General features: G+C 41.3%; 1 long non-coding RNA gene across 3 annotated transcripts in view; it reads right to left on the bottom strand.

The window, feature by feature from the left end:
- The window catches only part of LOC135407210 (uncharacterized), a 195,447-nt gene extending 191,821 nt beyond the window's left edge, over positions 1-3,626 (bottom strand). Inside the window, exon 1 of one of the 3 annotated variants that reach the window (XR_010426758.1) lies at positions 1,803-3,626. This is a non-coding gene — a long non-coding RNA (uncharacterized LOC135407210). The remainder of the gene's footprint in view (positions 1-1,802) is intronic. The other 2 variants (XR_010426759.1, XR_010426760.1) reach the window with 2 other exon arrangements.
- Positions 3,627-15,431: the final 11,805 nt, after the last annotated feature.

Below are 15,431 nucleotides of genomic sequence, written 5' to 3'. Positions count from 1 at the left end.
AGAAATATGCTGTGCACAGTCAAAGAAAAACAGGGCCAAACAGCATATTTAGATTAAGGAACAGCAGTGCACAAGAACTAGGATTATATTGCTTTTATATTAATATGGCCTTGATATCATATTGATATGATATTGTAGTGATGTCAACACCTCACATCACTAGAGTAAGAAAGTCCTTTTCTTAACATTCATGCTAATCATTTGGTCTTTGAAAAATAAGTGTGTTGTGAATTTTCTGTATTTACTCTGCACCAAATACATCCAGGAAATACCATTTCTTAGAAAACAAAGTAGTAAGAATGGGTTACACCAAAGACACAGACCAACATCATACCCTCAGTTGCTCCTCAAAAGGGAAGTAACCTGGCAAGCACTTCAGCACTTCAGCAGGTGGAGAGCACAAAAGGAATTTTTATTCCTGTGTTACACAAAATAAATGCTAAGGATGAATGAACGCTATAACCTAGGTCCCACTCCTGTTACTATTCCTGTTCATGTTTTATTTTACATGCAAAGTGCTAAGAAATAGTCTATAAAGCATTCTTCCATTACCCGCAACAAAGATAAACAAAGCCTGCCACAATTCTCTACTCCAGGTTTGTGGTACTTGGGATGCCAATGGCTTCTCAGAAGCCTTTTGTGTTTACCTTCAGACTTCTAGAAAAAGCCATTCCTTTGGCCCAGCTGTTGCTTAATCACAGACAGACCCAAGCTTCTGTGCATCTCGGTCTCCAATTACTCTTAAAACGTACCATAAATCTTCAAAGAAAATGAAACCTTGTTTGAAATTGCCCATCAGGTCCTCAGATAAAAGTAATGTTCTTTTCAGTTTCTATGTTCTCTGTAATATTTCCTAAAGACCCTACCGACTCTTAGCAGTAAACTATCTCTCAATTTTACATCACACATTTTTCTTGAGAGTCTTTTATCCCCCTCATCCTTTCAAGTAATAAAATTTCCATTCCAGGTTTATGTCTTTGCTTTGATAGATGGCATACCTGGTTATTTGCCTTGCTGGCAGTCAATGCAAGCAAGTAGTTCATGATGGCATGCTGATAGCACACTCCCTACAGATAAATTGCTCTTTCATGGAGGATTTTTAACTGCTTAGAACTTACAACTTGTCCAGCAAAAGCCACACTAAATTGGAAGTAAACCTCATTCCACATGTGTGATGACAACGTTATGCAATTATTAGGGAAGGACATTGATATTTTACTGTATCTTATGGACTATTGGGAACTTTTGACTTTGAAGCATGATAAAAGACTTGATATAAAACCAGTATAATTCTATGTACAGCTGATTCTTCACAGGATATGTGAGGGGACATATGGTGTTCTGCCCCTCAAAACTTTTTTGCAAACCTAGACTCTGGTGCAGGTACTATGATTGCTCTAACACTGTGCTACTGTTATATGTCCAGAGTGCCAGGACAAAGGCAAATACTTTTCCTCTCATGCTGCCTGCAACTTTTTCTGTACCCAAAAACATAGAAGGGGAACTTCAATTAAGAATTTATACAGGCTCTGCTGTATAAGCAAAGACAACACAATGTGACTTTTTCCATTACTCCTCCCTCTCCTTTTTTTAAGACACCTGTCCAGTGTTTTCTTCTGACAAGTTTGAAAAAATGTGATTTTTAAGTATATCTGAGTGTTCTAGGGTTTGAGAATTCCAGGATAAAGAAAAGTGGCACACCCACAGGTAGGTTCAAAGAAAATATTTGTTTATTAAGCAACTGCTACTATTAGTTACAGATATGTCCAGCTAAAGCAGCGCAAAGCTGAGAAGGTACATACTAATCCCAGAAGAAGTGTTTGGAAGGCAAGGAGTCCAGCTCCAAGTCTGGTCATGACGAGGTTCGGCAGGCAAAACACTTAGCAGGCATCCCTGCAGAGGCAACATGGTCCTCAGTGTTCTGAGTGCCTCGTCCCAACACACAGGCTCAGGCATTTTATCTGGGGAGTTTGCATTCATCAGTCTCATTCTGATGTATGTGACCATCACACGCCAGAAGGAGGGATTTCCAAATTTTCACATCTGCACTTTTGCAGCATGATGATGGACTGGAGCGTGCCTGTGCCAGGAGCACTCCGGGGGTCGCTGCTCTCTTCCGGGGTTGTTATTTCCTCCTATCATAGTCTTCATGACCTCTATCTCTCCTTGACTGGGCAGTTGGCAGCATGCCTGGCCCTCGAGCTCTATTGTAACTAGTCTTGTTCCCTTTTATCTTGGAAAGTTCCTGTTCCCATAGCCTGCTCTTGTGTCTCGGCTGCCAAAGGCCGGCCACAGGCCAATGATTCACGGACGGTTCTCGCACACCGAGCACCATATTCACAGCAAGTTCTGAGGACGCATACTGCCAGATGAAGTTATCAGAAAGAGTAGACTTTTCACAATATGCAAACAGAGCATCATCCAAAGGTAGCTACTGCTAATAGCCAAAAGAGTTCATATGTCCTTTGTTGCCTCTGCTCATTTTTAGCAGTAACTGAATCAGTTACTCAATGCCTGTGAAACAATCAATCATTGAATATATTCATATGTCATAACTAAAATATCCTGGTAGTCTGAAATTGTCTACATGTGGGGATAAACTCAGTTGTGCTTCGTGGGCAGCAGGAATAGTATGAAAAAAGAATATCTCTGTTTACCAAACATTTTACACCTAGTATACCAAACCAAAACATTACTTTTTAAGCAAGGTTTTACAAAAAGTGCTTTAGAGCAAGAACACAAAAACCCTGCCTTGAAGAGTATTTTCCACTTTCATGTTGAGACCAAATCTAGGGGAGCAGTTGTGAGGATCACAGCTGTCAAGGAGTAAAAGACATCTGTTAGAGCTGTGCAGTTCACCAAGTTACAGACAGCTCTCTAGAAAATAACATATCTTCCCATAAATGAGGAGAAAAGTAGCCATTTTCACTGAGACATTTGATGAAGAAAATTTTCATGCCATAAACCAGAGTAAATTGCCTTAGCATGGAAATGAAGGGTGGCAGCTTGCACTATTTGGCAACATGGGCCAAGTGGTGTGTTACTAGGTATCAGCAATGGAGACCTGCCCACATCTGAGAGATCTGGCTACCCTCATCATCCAGGCAAAATGGAGCTGGGAATTCCTGGTTTAATATTTCCAGTGGGGAAAAGAAAATCAGGTGAGTTGAGGTTTTCGGGGGTTTTTTCAGAACTGACTTTTTTTCCATGGAATGTCCCTATTTTTCAGAGTGGGGTTTTTTGTTGTTGTTTTTGTGTTGTTTTGTTGTGGGTTTGTGTTTTCTTGTTGTTGTATTGGGTTTTGGGGGGGGGGGGGTTTGGTTTTGGGGTTTTTTTGTGTGGGTGGAGGTGTACTTGAGATTATTTTCAGACAGTTTCCCTGCTTCGCTGATAAATTATATAAAAAAATATGTGATCCCACTACATATGCATCAGCTTCAGAAAAGAATGTGAGAGGATATCATATTGCTCAGCTATTTTAAGACTCCCAGTATCACAAAACAACCTAGTTATAAAAACATGTGCAGACACAGCCTCATCTTTGCAGCAGAGCCCACATCTAAAGACAGAGCTCAGCCAAAGAGCAAAAATATAAGAACAACCTGCATCAAATACCAGAACAACCTGGTACACTAAAGATCTGATCTTATTTGCACCAGCACGAGTACACTGAAATCAGTTGTCAAAAGAAGAGATGCAGAACTAGACCATAGAAATCCTTGTGCCTCACAATAGATTATGTTATTGGGTTTAAATACTATTCTGATAGACAATAAACAGAGTTTATTTTATGTGGGAGTGGCTGCTATTATATTCTCTGATATATAGCAATCAGAGACTGAGCAGCTCAGCTGACAGGCAGAACAGGTTTCAGTATGATATTCCAGACCTTTCTACCACAAAATTAGTTCTCTGTGAAATGAGAGAAAAACATGAAGAAATCAAGTTTTGTTGTGCGATGTGAGTTGTCAATCCTGACATAAAACATGACCTCTGCATTCACTTTTGGGACTTTTGCCAAAAGCCTGCAGATCTTACGATCCTTCTGAGAGCGTGCAAGAAATCCACTTACCAAATGTTTTCTGCAGGATAGGGCTTCAGATTTAACCCAGAATAGCCTTTAATGTGGGTGCCCATCCTTGCTGAATACAGAACACGTAGAACAGCACAGGGATGAGCAATGCATCAGCTAGGCTATAATCTTGATCAATCCCTGATTGCAGAATACTTTGAAGATTTGGTACAGCTTGTTTTGCTACAGAGTGTTGCCCAAAGCTCTCAATCATTTGGGCATAAAACCCTTTATCCATAAAATATAGGTTGAAAGCACATTCCCATGGACATGCTGGCTCAGGACATGGGAAGTGATGCATTCTGAGCAGTGCCCAGCTGCTGATTTCTCATCACAAGGATGGCCAAGCACATGCACCTGTGCTTGGGTTTGGATTGGGCATGTTTACAACACAAACTGTGGCAGATGTAGGCCAGGTCTGCCCCTGCTCCCAGCCTGAAAAGAGTAATGTAACCACATTATCATTCCACCAAGCCCAAGCTAATATATCCAGTCTTTGTATTTCATCTGTCTCAGCAGGTTTAATAGCTTGGCCTCAAAGGCCATACTGAAGTGGTCTGTACTAGGTTCCTCTAAGCATCCGTTCTTTCACTTCTGCTGGTCCTCTTACGGCCTCACTTCTCACTCACCCTCTGCATTTCCCAACGCAGCAGGTAACACCATCTTGGCATTCACCCTACATTCACCCAGTGGCCTCTTCACAATTCATTCTACCTCTCCTAGGCAGATTACCAGGCTATCTGGCAAAGCAGCTGGGGAAGCCAATTCCTGTGATAATGTGGACACACAGGAAAGGGAGGGCATTGCTGGTGACTGCCTTCGTCCCATCAGTTCTGAGGCATTAGATAACGTCTTTGCCTCCCCATGGACCTTGGGGCCCATGACCTGTCCCCAAGCAGCTGGTGCAGTAGAGAGAGGAACCAGGACAGAGTCTCAGCATGGAGAGCACCCTCTAAAGCATGGCAGCAACAAATGCATGAGGAAGAAGATTTCCACTGGTGAAAGAAAACAGAAGATCACCCAAGGCATCTCTGCTTATTCTTCAACATAATCCAGAAAGCAACAGGCTCAAGTGTCTTCCATTTCAGGACTTGTTTCACTTGACTTTATTGCAATTTGGTTAACAGTCAGTCAGAGGTTAATTTTTTATGTGGCTTGAAGGAACAGGAAATTCGGGTTGGTACCTACATGAGCTTTATGTAGTCATATATTAGTAGTATTTGAAAGAAAGCCAAGGTAGCAGTTGTATTCAGAGCCTGCTGTCCACAGCACATTTCAGCCTCAGTCAAGGAGAATATAAAATGCAATAGTGTTATGCATGTTTTTCCTTCCATTTTTTGGATTTATAAAAGAGAAGACCAGTAAACCACACTCAAAGATCTAGATTGCTCATTTATAAATCACTAACCATAAAATTTCATTCAATTACTCTCTATTGAACCCAACAACAGACATCTGATTAAAGTGTAACTTTCCTAGCTGAAGCTTACCTCCTGTAAAAATGAACACTATTGTTTTAAAGGAATGAAGCTTTCCATTCTCATCTTCTTCATTTACTCTATTGCAATTTGCTTTCCATGAAAAAACCATGTCACATAGAGGCAAATAAAAATTACTTGAAAATACTTGTAAAATTTATATAAACTACGTCTCAGCCCTCTTTTGTTAAATAGACTGAGTTATTTTGTCACTGACAGGCTGTTCTTCCAGCCCTCCAATGATTTCTGTAGCTGTTGTCATCATTGTCCTTAAATTTGTTCTGCATTTTAGGTGGATTCTGGAGTTGCATACCATATTGAAGCAGTAGTGTCCTTTCTTCCTTCCCTCCTTGTACTCATTGAACTTTTGATGACAGTATCAGCCTCTCTTATCCCAGGACTGTGGTGAGAGGGCATGGAAAGTAACAGACTGGCCCCTATAGCCTTTCCAGACTCACCACTTTGGATTTTCTATTCAAGGGGCTACCTTCATTGCCTATTTCTGAACAGGGAAGTTTGTATTAGCAAAGTGTAAATAGGCCTCTTATACTGAGGCAGTCTAATTCCTCCCTCCAGCTTCAATGTCCTCATCATTGATTAAAACTGCCAGTCTTCATTACATAAAACCACTGCTATTTACTACATGAGAGTATTTGCACCTAGAACACAGATGAAAACACAGAATAGTTTATACCTTGGTTATAATGTAGGATATGGAACATGCTAGAAATAATTCCATTTGGTGAGGTACCCTTTTTGGTCCAACTTTTATTTCATATAATACTTTTAATTCATGTAATATCATACTGTTTTAGCTTTAAATTAAAGTATTATGCAGTACTAACACTGTCATTGCATTTTCATGCATTTTAATGAAGCAGAGTCAAATTAGGTTTTCTTTTATCTGAATCATGGTGAGCCATTTCTTTTTTTCAATATCATGCTGAATGCCATTAAATACATTCTGTGTCCTTTAATCTCTTTATCATTGACCATCCATACTTCCTCTTTTCTCTCCTTGTAAGGGATATTCATTCCTTGCAAGACCATAGAGTTATAAGTTACAGAGGACATTACACTTGTCTTTTCCAAACTTTAGTATGCATTCAGACTTCCACTATACACTAGCTCAACTGTTACTAAGAGATACATGACTTCCTCATAACTATAAAGAATATTTTTCACCAGTCAAGCAAAGACAAGAATTTTCAAGATTCTAGTCCTAATTTATCCAGAACAGCCTATTTAAAAAAAGGATAAAGAAATAATTTTCTAACACATATTCTTCAGATATCCTCATTCACTGCCAGTAAATTTTAAAGCAGTTTTCTACCTCTTTATGACCTGAATACATCATCCTGATTCTTTCCAAGCAAAGCAAAAACACAAAAAGCACAAGACATAAAAGAAAAGGAAAAATCATGCATGATTTTCATATTTTCTTCACAAATGTTGACTCATTGAAACCTTGTAAATTGAGCAAACTAATAAAGAAAAAAAAACCACTGTGTCAACAAATGAGGATTCTCTTTTAATTTAAACACAAACAGACTCCACTGTGGTTAATTCAGCTGTGAAAATAAGAAGTGAATGCAAACAAGTTCACAAAAATTCAACACTAAGTTTGGATTTGCCGTGCATACTCTTTTTATTATCCTGTCTTTTCATGTCCATGGCTTTCACAAGATGTGCACCTAACGGATAGCAATGGTTTTTGCAGTTGAATTTGGCAGTGTGAAGAAATCATGATGCAAGCACCGTGAAGCCATCTCATCTCCTTTCTCACCTAAAATCCCAAAGTAGTGAGTCTAGTGGTAGTCAGGTCTTGAAACAGCCAACAAGTCTGTCAGAAAAGACTTTCCTTCATCCTTCAAATGTACAGTTGCCAAAGAAACACCATTCAGTGATATGATCATCCAAGCCTTTCATTCCTGAGCAATCTTTTAGGTCCATTCAATCAAAAAAGAATAAAGGGGTTTTGTTTGCATAAATACTTGTGGAAACCAAACTTTGAACTTAGCTCATAATTCATTGGAAAAATGTCTTTTCCACAAGTAAATGAGAATAATTGTTCTACTAAAGCTATGAAGTGAAAGCTGCTGGTGAGTAGGGATGCAATTAGGACTTGTGGTTGGCATTAGCATGGACTCAAACCAAGTCTCTTCAAGCAAAGAGAGACTCTTTGAGGGAAATATTTACATTCATTGTGTCTTTCTTTGCTACTAACCATCAATGCAGGTAAAACTGTAAGAAATTTTAAGTTCAATGGATCACAGCAAGAATTTTATTACAGCTATCCAGGTACACACCTGCTACTAGAACTACAGACATAATATACTCAAAATGTATTAAGAGTTGCACAGCACAAACAGGAAAGAATTATAGAATTTGACATTACTACGTGTTATGTGTATGGAGTAAGATTTACAATCTTTTAGGTAATAAGGACTTGCACTATTTCTACAAAATCTGTCCTAAGTACTGATGCCTTTCTGTGAGATGCAAAAAGGTATCTAGTACAACGCACAACACCAGACAGTTTTTTTATTGATCTAATAAGCCAGATACGGATCTGAACACACCTTCACAGATGCAATTACTTCATGAGACAATAGCAGGTTCATTTTAAAACTCACTTTACCTGTACTGTCTTAGGAGACCAAATGCCATATAGGCCACTCCTTCACCAATCCCCAAACAAAACAGTTTCATATTCTTTAATGTTCCCCTCCCCTGTATGGAGGGTGCATGCAGCCTCTGTGAGCTATTCACAGCCAGGCAAGGGCTGGTCTCCAAGGGCATCCTTTGCTCTGCCCTCACCGGTCTGCAAGGGAGGACCCACACATGTGCAGCCTTTTTTTTCATCTGGGAAACCCCAGTAGTCCAGGAGGTGCAAGCCTCTGGCATCCAGAGCACAAACAGTATCTAAGGAGCTTCCTTGCTACCAGCAGCTCCACATGAGGCCATTTACCCTGCTCAGTACTTCCATATCAATAGCTTCAAATGCAGTCATAGACACATGGAAGCCTCATATTGGCATCTCTGACATCATCTGTAGATACAGAACATCATCTGTAATCACAGCTCAAAAACAAATTGCAGCTGCATGGTGGAAGTTTCTGAATTGGTGCAAAATCACTTTTGTCAATGCAAAGTTGTTCCAAAACATTTAGAGGGGTAACTTTTCCTCCCAGATACCTTGCCAGGCCAGATACTACCTCTATTCCCATGCCAGCAAACAGCCAGCACAGACTGCCTTATCCACACTTGCTAATGCAATGGCAATGCAGTTGATCTGTTTCAGATCCTGTCTAGCTGTCAGGCGCCCGGAAACACACAGGTTAGTACAAATAAATATTGGATATTGAACTGCTGGCACCCCCCAAGCTGCTGTAAAACCACAACCTTGTTCCTTACCTCAGATCCATAACTTCTAGAACAGATGTTCCTCCTGATTCCTCCCATTTCTCTGCTGAAATCGTTTCAATAAGAGTCAATGGCAGCAAGAATTTTTCCCATTTAATGGTAACCTTTGCACACCATATAGTCTAACAGTTATGTATAACATCTCCAAATACACAGTCATTTCAAAATGTGAAAGAACAGAAATTTACTGCAGTTCTTCCAGTGGCTAGATTAATTCTACTTTCATTTTGGCTGCAAAAAATTTGTGAATGAGAAAAAAAAAGGAGAGGTGCTTTAAAAAATTACTCATGAGTGACTAATCTCATTCTCCACCCTGCAATGGGAAAAAATAGGAAATAAAAAGAAACCTCACCCCACTCCTCTTATCTAGTAAGGATCTATCAAGTTGTAGCCCTGTATTTGGTACTGATTTCACATTTCCTCAGCCACTACCTCTCACTTTCCATACACAGTTTCTCTTCCTTCTCTTTCCATTGGCTTCCAGAGACGGGCTGATTCCAATGGGATGAAGTTCAGTAAAGCCAAGTGCCGGGTCCTGCACTTTGGCCACAACAACCCCATGCAGCGCTACAGGCTGGGCACAGAGTGGCTGGAAAGCAGCCAGGCAGAGAGGGACCTGGGGGTACTAATTGACAGGAAGCTGAACATGAGCCAGCAGTGTGCCCAGGTGGCCAAGAAGGCCAATGGCATCCTGGCCTGTGTCAGGTACAGCGTGGCCAGCAGGACCAGGGAAGTGATCCTTGCCCTGTACTCAGCGCTGGTGAGGCCACACCTTGAGTATTGTGTTCAGTTCTGGGCCCCTCAGTTCAGAAAGGAGGTGCTGGAGCGGGTCCAGAGAAGAGCCTCCTCTTCTCCAGGCTAAACAATCTCAGCTCCCTCAGCCTCTCCTCACAGGACATGTGCTCCAGTCCCTTCACCAGCCTTGTTGCTCTTCTCTGGACCTGCTCCAGAATCTCAATATCCTTCCAAAATGGAGGTTTTCCTCGTCCCTCCTTTTACTATTGATGTATTTGTAGAAGGACTTCTTGTTATCCCTAACAGAAGTGGCTAGATTGAGTTCAAAGTGTGCCTTTGTTTCTCTAATTTTCTTTCTACATGACCTAATTATATTCCTAAACTCTTCCTGAGTAGCTAGCCCTTTTTTCCATAGTCGTTTAGCTCTCTTTTTTCCCCTAATTTCCTTTAAAATCTCTCTGTTCAGCCAGGCTGGCTGTCTTTCCTGTCGGCTCACCTTTCAGTACGCTGGGACAGCCTGCTCCTGTGCATTCAAGACTTCCTCCTTGAAGCATGACCGTCCCTCCTGGATCCCTTTGTTTTCAAGGGCTGTTTCCCAAGGTACCCTCTGAACCAGTCTGCTGAGTAGGTCAAAATCTGCTCTGAGGAAATCCAGGGTAGCAATTTTATTGATGGCCCTCTTTGCATCCCTGAGTATTGAAAACTCTAGTATTTCATGGTCACTGTGCCCCAGACAGTCTCCGATCACCACATCTCCCACCAGCCCCTCTCTGTGAACACCAGATCTAGTGGGGCCCCACCCCTGGTAGGTTCATTTACCAGCTGGAGCAAGAAATTATCCTCTATACACTCGAGGATTCTCCTAGACTGCCTCCCTTGTGCTTGTGGGTGACTTTAACCTGCCGGATATCTGCTGGGAGCTTCATACTGCAGAGAAGAGGCAGTCAAGGAGGTTCCTGGAGTGTATAGAGGATAATTTCCTTCATCAACTGGTAAATGAGCCTACCAGGGGTAAGGCCCCACTAGACCTACTGTTTACAAACAGAGAGGGGCTGGTGGATGATGTAGTGGTTGGAGGCCGCCTGGGGCATAGTGACCACGAAATAATTGAATTTTCAATCCTCAGGGATGTAAGGAGAGCCATCATTAAAACCTCTACTCTGGACTTCCAGAGGGCAGATTTTGGCCTATTCAAAAAACTAATTCAAGGCATACCCTGGGAAACAACCCTTAAAGGCAAGGGGGTCCAGGAGGGATGGACACAGTCCTTCTGTGCTGCAGCAGTGAGGGGAGTGCAGGCTGCTGGACAGATGACTTTGTGAGTGCACCCAGCAAACTGCACAGCTGCAGTAAACAAACTTCCTCTTTATGTTTGTAAACCCAGAGCAAAGAAAAGGTCAGCCAGGTTTCAGCCTCGCAGTGCAGATCTGATCTACTGCTCAAAGTACTAATAAAGAGAACTTCTAGAAACAGTCAATTTTCTAATTTCCTTGGGTCTCTGCTTCATATAGCACAGAGACAAATTAGCAAGGAAGTACAAGGTCTAGGCACGTGCTCTTGAGCAGCAGAATTAATAGATAATGCAATTAGTGGAGAGATGTAAACACAATGTCTCCCAAAAATAATCTCTCAAGGGCTCTACCAGCTAAATTTAAACTATTTAACAAGGATAGCTTGTCTACAGCAGCAGCACCAGATTAATCTGCACACTTTGTTGTCAGCTTAAGGGCTCAACTTTGCCACCTGTGTTTGCATTGAAATTTAATTCCTTTCTGATGTAGAAGGCTCAAAGTCCTCTGTACCACATAAGCTCTGCATGGGAAGCTGGCAAGTAATCAGCATGTTGCATAGCCAAGGAAATTCTGGCTGGCCTCAGAGCTAGTGGACATGCCTTGAGCAACCAGCTTCAAGGGCTCTCCAGAGCAGAACAAAGACCCGAAGACATAGTCCTTGTCCCAGTGCCAGAGGTGACCGCGCAACCTCCTGGCCTCATCAGCAAGATGGGGAAGGGTCTTTAAACAAAGATTACCTTATGAATTGCTATTTACTCCCATGTGAAGTCAAGCTTATATGCATAACATACAACCACAAGTCATGCTACATATGTGCTGTTCACACTAGGTCAGATTTTGGCCCAGACACAGCTGCTTAGATGCTCCACGCACTACACACAAGACTTCCGTGTGCAAGTTGAGAGCATGACTCCAGCCCCTTTGTTGGCATATGAATATTAAGTACTTTGGAGATATTAAAACTAACTCTAATAAAGTCTCAGGGAGTTAACTTATGCCTTATCCAGCCTAACTTGACAAGAAGGGCACTGAAAACTCAGCACACACCAGCAAGTCAGCCTAAAGCATGCTATAAGGGCTCCAATGTAAAGTTTCAAAGCATCCCTTGGATGTCTGGGAAGCAGTGGAGGAGGCATCCCACTGTACCATTAGCAACCATGCCTGCCCCGAAGTAAAACCTTTCTGCCCAGGAGAGAAGGGTGGTGCCATCCTCCAAGGCTGGAAGCCTTTCTAATCCCATAATCCAAAACCAGGTCTTCAGGTTAGCTCTGGTTATCTCTGCCTCATTAATTCCCCAGTGCAAGACCACTCACTTTTCTGGGCCTCTGGATAACTCAGCACCATGTTGGAGGTTTTTATCTCATGGTTTCACCTAGAGCTACCTTGATGGCTCTCACTACCTACAGCAGACAGCGTGGATACATGCTGCCCCAAGGACTGGCTGGCTGCAAACTTCATTGCCTTGCCAGGGTAAGATGGCCATGTGATATTTAACTTCCTTATCTTTCCCAAGACCTATTTATTTTTTAAGTGTTGGCTTTCATTTGGATAATAAATACTTCTTCTCTTCCTTTCTCTTCTTCTAGTTTACACGAAGATGCTACCAGCTGCCTGCACACCTCTGTGTATGCGACTTCCAACCCTGCACACACAATAGTTGTTTAGTCCTCTAAATGCCCTCTTGAGGTCTGACGAGAGGATTATTGGTCCCTTTTAACAGTAAGGAAAAATCATGACAGAGTACCAGGGCCCCAGACCACAAGGTATCTCTGAAACAAACTCAGTCACAATGCTGGGGTCACCATATCGAAGAGGAGGCTACTGACTTCATCCAAGTGAGGAATGAATTACAGGTAAAGACTCTTCACATTCCCTGAACTGGACCTGCCTCTGGATTATTTTTTTTTCACTCACTGTACACATAAAGAGTGATCAGGCAGCTCTCAGCACTAATTCCCTGAGCCTGAGGATTCCGCTAGGCAAAGAAGCTGACTTACTCCAACCGTGAAAGCATTCAGCACAGGACCTGAGAGGATTAACATACCAGACTTACCAGCAACAAGAGAGGCAAGGAAAAAGAGAAAGCACTGAGCCCAGGCACCTATGAAAAATTGCTGGGTTTTCTCTGGAAAAAATTGTATCTATATGTCATATTGCCATACCTACTGTGGAAGAAGTTATTTTGATGGAAGAAGTGACTTTAACAGGAAGATTTTCAATGGTAACATTTCCTGACAAGGTGCCAGTAATTACTGTATTCCAATAAAAGCTGTTATTTTTGAATCAGTGTCATGCAAGAGCCTTACTTTTACGTGTCTTCTGCAATTCCCATCAGCTCAGAGGGGAATTACAGGATGCCTTTGGGGAAGGTAAGCTTGAGATGCAACAATGTAGAAGAAGCACGAAGAGGCTGGTCCTTGGAGGCTTCGCTTGAGAGGCAGCCACATCATGAACCCCTTTTTGTGCTAGAAGGAAGGAGTGCCTGAGAAGAAAAGGGAGAGAGGATGCTGACTACCTGCTCTGTCCTTGCTTTTGCTCAGGCCTCCACAAATGTCACAAGTATCTTTTGAACTCCAGGAAGACCATTCAGACTGCCAAAAGCTCTATTACTGAAGATAAACATGGATCCAACAAATAAGTGTTTTTACAAAGGAGCAAATTAAATAGGTGTGGATTTTCAGGACTGGCAAGATTAGTGCATTATGAATATAAGGGACCACATAAGTGGCTTTATGGCTTGTATTTTCCTTCCAGCTCCTAGGAAACACCCTGTAGTGAAAGAATAGTTAAGAGTCCATGAAGATTATCCCTTCACAAACTCACACAGACCTTCAGAAAAAAAGAAAATCAATCCTCATTCTGGCTGCTTTTCCAGAGATTGAGACTCTTGTCTAAGGAAATTTTTTTTGGTTCGGGTATTAGCATTTGCAAAAGAGATAAACAACTACCTTAGCAGCTAAGATATTTTCAGGCAGAATCATCTGGTTGGCACAAAACCTGTGTGATAACATTCAGTGGTAAAAATGGGCCTGCAAAATATTTCCAAGAAAGTAAATGTTAGCTTTGTGATAAATATTTTCCTTTATTTCAAGAAATACAGCATTTGTATTTGTACAAATAAATACATTGTTTTCTCCCAAACATTTTAAAAAGATAAAAAATAAACATTTCAAAACAAAATTTGTTAGAATATCCATCATATAAAAAGATTAAAATGAGAGCCATTTCAATCAAGATGTTACAAGATTCAAGGGGAAGTCATATAGGAAAGCCATATAAAGACCCAAAGAACTTAAAAAAATTATGGGTTTCTTTAACCTACAGATTTCACAGGAAGTTATGCATCCTAACTGGTCTATTGTGTTCCATTATTTCCACGTAGATCAGCAAACTTTGATATGTCAGATGGCACTGCTCACATATATCACAGCTGTTTGGTGGATGTAAATTATATGAAGGAGGCTCAACCACAATTCGGTCTCGAAAGTATTCACAAAGAAAATACAACAGTCTTTCACCTCTCTTTATACAAAGCAGTGATCAAACTCTTTCTGAACCCTAAAGCCATCTCTATTCTTAAGCAAAAAGGCAATACCCAGTCCCAAGTTATCACTGCCATGTCTGCAACAGTTCCTAACAGCATTCCAGCAACCTGAAATGCTTCAGCATATCTACCTGCTTTGGGGATCTTTAGAAATGTCAAATATCTGAAGGGAAAAATCTTTTCTTCATCTTTGCAGCACATCTAAGACCTTTAAATACTAGAATTTATATTACTCCCTGAGTATTGGTTACATCCCTCCACCAACCCATGTACAAGTCCACAGTGACACCCACCGGCTCTTGGTTTATCAGCTGGTCTAGAGCTGAGCAATGCACACCAACAGCCAAGAACAGCATGCTTTATACAATGGCAGTGACAATATTTCTGTTTATAACTCACTCTATTTATGTGGCAGAAGTAATTACTCCACACTTCTGGACTTGGTTTGACAGGTGGACCACTGATTTATGGTAATGTATTTCTTGAAAGACCAAAAAGGGGCTTTCAATGAAGAACCACGATAAACCAGCATAAAAAATACTATGATACAATTTTTTTCACCTGTGCTACAATTATTGCATTACTGTGTTTTAAACTGTAGGATCTGTTGTGCACAAGGATAAATGTCTGAAGTGTTTCACATCACCTGCTTTGAGGGAAACAGGAGACATATCTCTTTTTTGACTTGCACACAGATCTTTACATAGCTACTGCTCCCACATGCCTGTTTCCTAGAGATAGGTTGTGTGTGTGCATGGCTGCAAAGAAGTAAGGTTAGGCAGTACTAAGCAATATGTGAAAAACCAACTTTACATTAAGAATAGTGTATGCTACAGAGAAAGTCACTGAACTTTTCCCAGCTCATTGTCCCTGGTAATACACTT

This window comes from Pseudopipra pipra, chromosome Z, assembly GCF_036250125.1.
Source record: "Pseudopipra pipra isolate bDixPip1 chromosome Z, bDixPip1.hap1, whole genome shotgun sequence".
NCBI lineage: Eukaryota > Metazoa > Chordata > Aves > Passeriformes > Pipridae > Pseudopipra > Pseudopipra pipra.
This window is presented reverse-complemented; position numbering and strand designations above follow the sequence as displayed.